Here is a 7574-nt window from a genome sequence, read left to right on the forward strand (position 1 = left end):
GTGTCTGTTAGACGCTTCCTTCCCCCCTGGTAGACCTCCGGGCCTTGCTGGGTTTCAAAGTAGCTCTCGAGCCAAAAAAGTGTGAGCACCCCTGGGATAGAGGGTTGTTCTTTTCCCTCTCACAAAGCATTAGAACCAGGGGACGTCCACTAAAACTGAGTGTCAGGAGAGTTAGAACAGACAAAAGGAAATATTCCTTAATTCATTGTGTAATTAGTCTGTGGAACTCCTTGCCACAGGATGTGAGCAGCCAAGCACAGGGCATGTTGGACAGCGACAAAACCTGGGAATGCTCGAGAGGTCATGACTTGTGTTAGGAACAAATGCTGCAAACCAGAGGAGACCATCAGGCCCTGCTGAGTCAGAGGGACTGCCAAGGCCAAGGGATGCCAAGGGATGCCAGTGTGGCTGCTCATCCTTGCTGCATCTCAGCAGCTACCCCTTCTGCAAGCTGGGTTCCATTGTCAACCACCTGCACCCTTCCCTCAGACCTCAATATAACCCAGGGATTCCTGGAAGTCTAGCTGGATGCATCTATAAGTTGACCAACTGTATTGAAAAGGAGGTTGAATTACATTCTGTGTCCGTGTTTATGGGCGACTGAACATTCACACAGTCTGCCAACTTTTCCTAGACCCCTTTCCAAGGGTAACTCAGTCCTCCTGCCTCCCAGTCTCATACCATCACCATGATCATCCCATGAGGGGAACGGTGCTTTCCTTCTGGACTCTGCATGTTGTATAGGGTTGACAACTATTTATCAGTTTGGACATTATACTGAAGGAGAATTAAAATAATAATGAGAGGCTGAAGAAAGAAAATTGATCTGTTTATTTAAGAGCACTCTTGGACAGAGTTCCCTTGTGTGAGTGGAGTCTGCAAAGAATGTAGGGGGGGGCATACCTGTGGATCCCATATCCATGGTTTCAGTTAACCGCAGATCAGGTCCGTGCCCTGTCATGCGCGCCCCCACTTGTGCCCCCTCCAGAAGGGCTTTGGCAGGTGCAGCTCAACATGAAAGGATTTAAAAAGCACCACCTGCTCAAATTCCTCCATTAAAAGCACAGGCACTCTGTCTTCCATTGCCTTACCAATGCACCCCCCCCCCATTCCCTCCCGGGTCACCCTGGGTCAGAGTAAAATGTCCCAACTAAGGGCCCAATCCTATCCAACTTTCCAGCACCAGTGCAATGCAGCCCCAAGGTAAGGGAACAAATGTTCCCCTACCTTGAGGAGGCCTCTGTGACTGCCTCCCCAACACAGGATGCAGTGCACACCCCATTGGCACGGTTGTACTGGCACTGGAAAATTGGATAGGATTGGGCCCTAACAGAGTAACTCAAGAAACTGCTTGCTTGCTTGCTTGCTTTCTTTCTTTCTTTCTTTCTTTCTTTCTTTCTTTCTTTCTTTCTTTCGAAGGAGAGATTTTGTACTAATGCATAGCAAAGCTTTACATTCATATAGCAGGCCTGTGATTATTAGAATCATGTACTAGTTCAGGGTTCAATCCTATCCAATTTTCCACAGCTGATGCAGCTGTGCCAATGGGGCATGTTCTGCATCCTGTGGTGGGGAGGCAGTCACAGACGCCTCCTTAGGGAATGGGAACATTTGTTGCCTTACCTTGGGGCTGCATTGCAACTACACCAGTGCTGGGAAATTGGATGGGATTAGGCCCTCAGTTGCCGGTGCTTCACTGTGCCCTAGGGCCTTGTTCAATGTGGTGGACGAATTATATGTGCTTTGTATGTGTATACATATGTTGTATGTGTTTTGTAAGTTTTCTCTTGAAAATAAAAATAGAATGGGATGAAAACAAGTTAACAGAGTGTGGGGGTTGTGTGATCTGGATCGGAACAGTGACGGCAAAATATTAAAGCCTTCCCGCTGTGGTCCTGATCTGGTCCATGTCTCCTTTGTGCTATTTAAAAACGCACAACTCACACACAGAAACAGAAGGGTCGACAGGCAAGTTTAACGTAATGTCTGTTTTGACCCTAACAGTTCAGCTTCTATTGTAGGATTGGCAGGGCCTGAGGGTGTGGTGCGGGAACCAACTCTTGACTTGCTCTGGAGACAGGGACCTCATTTGACATGATTTTGCCATGGAGTTGGGGAGGGAAGCTGGAATTGCAGACCCTTCTATTGTGTGGCCAACAACTGGGTTTCCCCCAAGTCAGGGAGCTCCCGGGATATGGCGTTTGTTCATAGGTTCAGATATGCTGTGCAAGAGATATGGGGCTGCTCATGGAATTTTCTGGGAAACAAATGCCAAGAATCATCCCAGGAGCCAGCCAGCAAGAGGGGCAATTGCCAGAGATATGACTCAAGTCCCGCAACTTGCTCCCAAGTAGGACTTAATTCCCATCAATCATTGATTCAGACTTTACTTGGAACCGAGTGGCAGTTACTTTGGACTCAACTCAGGACTCAAAGCCACTTTCATGTCTGAGTCACTGTATGTGTGTTCTTGCTACTTTACTGGGGCTTCTGTGTAGCACTACAAGGCCTCTTAGGCAATCTGGAAGTGAACACAATCACCAGGGAAAGGTGAGTGAATCACCAGGGCGGCAGTGAAGAAGGCCAATTCTATGCTTGGGATCATTAGGAAGGGTATTGAGAACAAAACGGCTAATATTATAATGCCGTTGTACAAATCTATGGTAATGCCACACCTGGAGTATTGTGTCCAGTTCTGGTTGCCGCGTCTCAAAAAAGACATAGTGGAAATGGAAAAGGTGCAAAAGAGAGCGACTAAGATGATTACGGGGCTGGGGCAGCTTCCTTACGAGGAAAGGCTATGGTGTTTGGGCCTCTTCAGCCTAGAAATGAGACGCCTGAGGGGGGACATGACTGAGACATACAAAATTATGCAAGGGAAGGACAGAGTGGATAGAGAGATGCTCTTTACACTCTCACATAACACCAGAACCAGGGGACATCCACTAAAATTGAGTGTTGGGAGAGTTAGAACAGACAAAAGAAAATATTTCTTTACTCAGCGTGTGGTCGGTCTGTGGAACTCCTTGCCACAGGATGTGGTGATGGCATCTAGCCTGGACGCCTTTAAAAGGGGATTGGACAAGTTTCTGGAGGAAAAATCCATTACGGGGTACAAGCCATGATGTGTATGCGCAACCTCCTTATTTTAGAAATGGGCTATGTCAGAATGCCAGATGCAAGGGAGGGCACCAGGATGAGGTCTCTTGTTATCTGGTGTGCTCCCTGGGGCATTTGGTGGGCCGCTGTGAGATACAGGAAGCTGGACTAGATGGGCCTATGTCCTGATCCAGTGGGGCTGTTCTTATGTTCTTATGAACACAATCACCAGGGAAAGGTGAGAAGTGTCTGCCTTGCCTGGGTGATTGTGCTGTGGTCAGTGCCTCCTGACTGCCTATGGCACTTTGATCATTGCTGATCAACCGGGTGGCAGGGAGCAGACATCCAGAAGTGCCTGCCATTGGGGGGATTGTTTTACAACTCCCCCCCCCCCCACACACACACACCTCACAACCACCTCCCTCTTTTCTTTCAATTTGGCTCAGAGACTTGAGTTGTGACTTGAGGCTTGGACTTGACTGGAGAATTTGAGCGTGAGACTTGAGGGTAGAGACTTGAGACTTAGGGTTAGGGACTTGAATACTTCACTTGCAATTGCTCCGATGAACCAAAGCTGTGACCTTCCTGCCGGCCTGTGGGATCTGAAACTTCTTACCATCAGCCCAGTTCGCTAGCCTGGGTCATGCTCTCCTGACAAGCACCCCATGCGCTGGTGTAAACAATCTCACGTGTCACAACCAAAATGCAGGGCAAAGCTTTATCAGGCAGCAATTCCAGGACGGCAATTGTGAGCCGTTCCAGGAGAAGGCCACATTCTGTGAAACCTCAAAAGCTCTAGGGATCAGAACATGCCCTTCCTAGGTGCCGACAAAAATGAAAACTAATTAAAGTGATCACACCTGTCCATTTGATGGGCCATTAACGTAAAGCCACTTCAATGGACTCATGTTAACAATTAGTTTGGGTCTAATAATGTTTGCAATGTGCTTCTAGATCTTCTGATAGCAGGGGTGTAAAATCCTTTTGTATTATCAGTCTTTCATGACCTACTAATTGAAAGGGAAGAGTATATAGGTTGAGATGGGTTGACCAGAAACCAAACCCCCAACCCAAGTGCCGACCTTGCCCCAAAGCTGTACTTACTGAGTCAGGCTGTTAATCCATCTGGGTCAATGTTAACGCCTCTAACTAGACCAGATCGAATGATAACATCTGACCTCCAGCCCACTAGTCTGACCACGTTTGTGTGCCCTACTATTACATAGTCACATGCAGGGCTGGCCCAAGAACTCCTGACACTTGTGGTGGCATGCCAAATGCTGCCCGCTTACCCGATGATGTGCCAGCCTCTACTCCTCCCACTCTCCAATGTTCTCACTCGGCACTCCCCTCTCCTCCACTTTCCCTCTTTCTCTCTGCTCCCCTCTTCCTTTTCCAACTCAGGAAGTGGGAGAACAAGCAGTAGAGACAAGTAGGTGTACAGAGATGGTTGAACCCCACCAATCTGTTGCCTTATACAACAGCTTAAGAACCTAAGATCAGCTCCACTGGATCAGGCCATAGGCCCATCTAGTCCAGCTTCCTGTATCTCACAGCGGCCCACCAAATGCCCCAAGGAGCACACCAGATAACAAGGGACCTCATTCTGGTGCCCTTCCTTGCATCTGGCATTCTGACATAGCCCATTTCTAAAATCAGGAGGTTACGCATACGCATCATGGTTTGTGACCCGCAATGGACTTTTACTCCAGAAACTTGTCCAATCCCCTTTCAAAGGCGTCCTGGCCAGACACCATCACCACATCCTGTGGCAAGGAGTTCCACAGACCAACCACACACTGAATAAAGAAATATTTTTTTTTGTCTGCCCTAAACCTCCCAACACTCAATTTTAGCAGATGTCTCCTGGTTCTGGTGTTATGTGAGAGTGTAAAGAGCATCTCTCTATCCACTCTGTCCATCCCCTGCATAATTTTGTATGTCTCAATCATGTCCCCCCTCAGGCACCTCTTTTCTAGGCTGAGGAGGCCCAAACGCCATAGCCTTTCCTCATAAGGAAGGTGCCCCAGTCCAGTAATTATTTTAGTCCCTCTCTTTTGCACCTTTTCCATTTCCACTATGTCCTTTTTGAGATGTGGCGACCAGAACTGGACACAATACTCCAGGTGTGGCCTTACCATAGATTTGTACAACAGCATTACAATATTAGCTGTTTTGTTCTCAATACCTTTTCTAATGATCCCAAGCATAGAATTGCCTTCTTCACTGCCACTGCACATTGGGCCGACACTTTCATCGACCTGTCCACCACCACCCCAAGATCTCTCTCCTGATCTGTCACAGAAGAGCTCAGAACCCATCAGCCTATATGTGAAGTTTTGATTTTTTGCCCCAATGTGCATGACTTTACACTTACTGACATTGAAACGCATCTGCCATTTTATTGCCCATTCTGCCAGTTTGGAGAGATCCTTCTGGAGCTCCTCACAATCACTTCTGGTCACCACTCGGAAAAGTTTGGTGTCGTCTGCAAACTTTGCCACCTCACTGCTCACCCCTGTTTCCAGATCATTTATGAAGAGGTTGAAAAGCACCGGTCCCAGGACAGATCCTTGGGCACACCACTTTTCACCTCTCTCCATTGTGAAAATTGCCCATGGACACCCACTCTCTGTTTCCTGGTCTTCAACCAGGTCTCAAACCAGGAGAGGACCTGCCCTCTAATTCCCTGACTGTGGAGTTTTCTCAGTAGCCTTTGGTGAGGGATCGTGTCAAACGCCTTCTGAAAGTCCAGATATATAATGTCCATGGGTTCTCCCGCATCCACATGCCTGTTGACCTTTTCAAAGAATTCTAAAAGTTTCGTGAGGCAAGACTTACCCTTACAGAAGCCATGCTGATTCTCCCTCAGCAAGCCTTGTTTGTCTATGTGGTTTGAGATTCCATCTTTGATGAGGCATTCCACCATCTTACCAGCTATAGATGTTAGGCTGACCAGCCTATAGTTTCCCGGGTCCCCCTTCCTTCCCTTTTTAAAAATCGATGTGACATTTGCTATCCTCCAATCTTCTGGCACTGTGGCCATTTTGAGGGACAAGTTGCATATTTTAGTCAAGAGATCAGCAACTTCATTCTTCAATTCCTTAATAACTCCTGGTGGATGCCATCAGGGCCCGGTGACTTATTGATCTTTAATTTATCAGTGAGGTCTGAAACATCTCTGTTAACCTCTATCTGACTTAATTCCTCGGTCAGGAGGGGCCGTTCAGGCAGCTGTATCTGCCCGAGGTCTTCTGCCGTGAAGACAGATGCAAAGAACTCATTCAATTTCTCTGCCATCTCTAAGTCTCCTTTTATTTCCCCTTTTCCTCCCTCACCATCCAGAGGGCCAACGGCTTCTCTGGTGGGTTTCCTGCTTCTAACATATTTGAAGAAGCTTTTATTATTCCCCTTAATGCTGCTGGCCATGTGTTCCTCATAGTCTCGCTTGGCCTCCCGTATGACCTTCTTACATTTCTTTTGCCACAGTTTATGTTCCTTTTTATTCTCCTCATTAGGGCAAGACTTCCATTTATGGAAGGAAGCTTCCTTGCCCTTTATGGCTTCTCTAACTTGGCTGGTTAGCCATGCAGGTCCCCTCCTGGACTTAGTCGAGCCCTTCTTCCTTTGCGGTATACACTTCCGCTGGGCCTCTATTACTGTTGATTTGAGCAACCTCCATGCTCTCTGTAGAGACTGGGCTCTTTTTACCTTCCCTTTCACCCTCCTTCTAACCAGCCTCCTCATTTGAGTGAAGTCCACCCATTGGAAGTCAAGGGTTTTTGTGAGAGATTTGCCCGGTATTCTTCCCCCGACGTGCATGTTGAAACGGATTGCAGCATGATCACTGTTCCCCAGTGGCTCAGTAACATTGATATCCCTAACCAGGTCCTGAGTGCTGCACAATATTAAATCCAGAGTCACCTGTCCTCTGGTGGGCTCCATGACTAGCTGCTCTAAGGCATAGTCATTTAGCATGACAAGGAATCCGGTCTCCTTTCATGACCAGAACACAAATTGACCCAGTTGAGGTGAGGATAATTGAAGTCCCCCATGATTACAAACCTGTCCTTCCTTGTCACCTCCCTGCTCTGTTTCCTCATTTCAAGGTCCCCTTCCGGTTTCTGGTCTGGAGGACGATAGTACGCCCCCAGTACTACATTGCTCCTCAGGCCTGGTAATTTAACCCACAGAGATTCTATGGTGGAGTCAGACCAGCCTTCAATCTCTACTTTGCTGAATTATATCCCTTCCTTAACGTAAACAGCCACCCCACCTCCAACTCGCCCCTCCCTGTCCCTCCAGTAGAGTTTATAGCCCGGGATTGCAGTATCCCACTGATTTTCCGCATTCCACCGGGTTTCCATTATGCCCACTATGTCAATGTTTTCCCTTGTCACCAGACATTCCAGTTCTCCCATCTTTGCTCGGAGACTTCGGGCATTTGCATAAAAGCATTTGTACACGGAATGCCC

Source organism: Tiliqua scincoides, chromosome 9, assembly GCF_035046505.1.
Source record: "Tiliqua scincoides isolate rTilSci1 chromosome 9, rTilSci1.hap2, whole genome shotgun sequence".
NCBI classification, from domain to species: Eukaryota; Metazoa; Chordata; class Lepidosauria; order Squamata; family Scincidae; genus Tiliqua; species Tiliqua scincoides.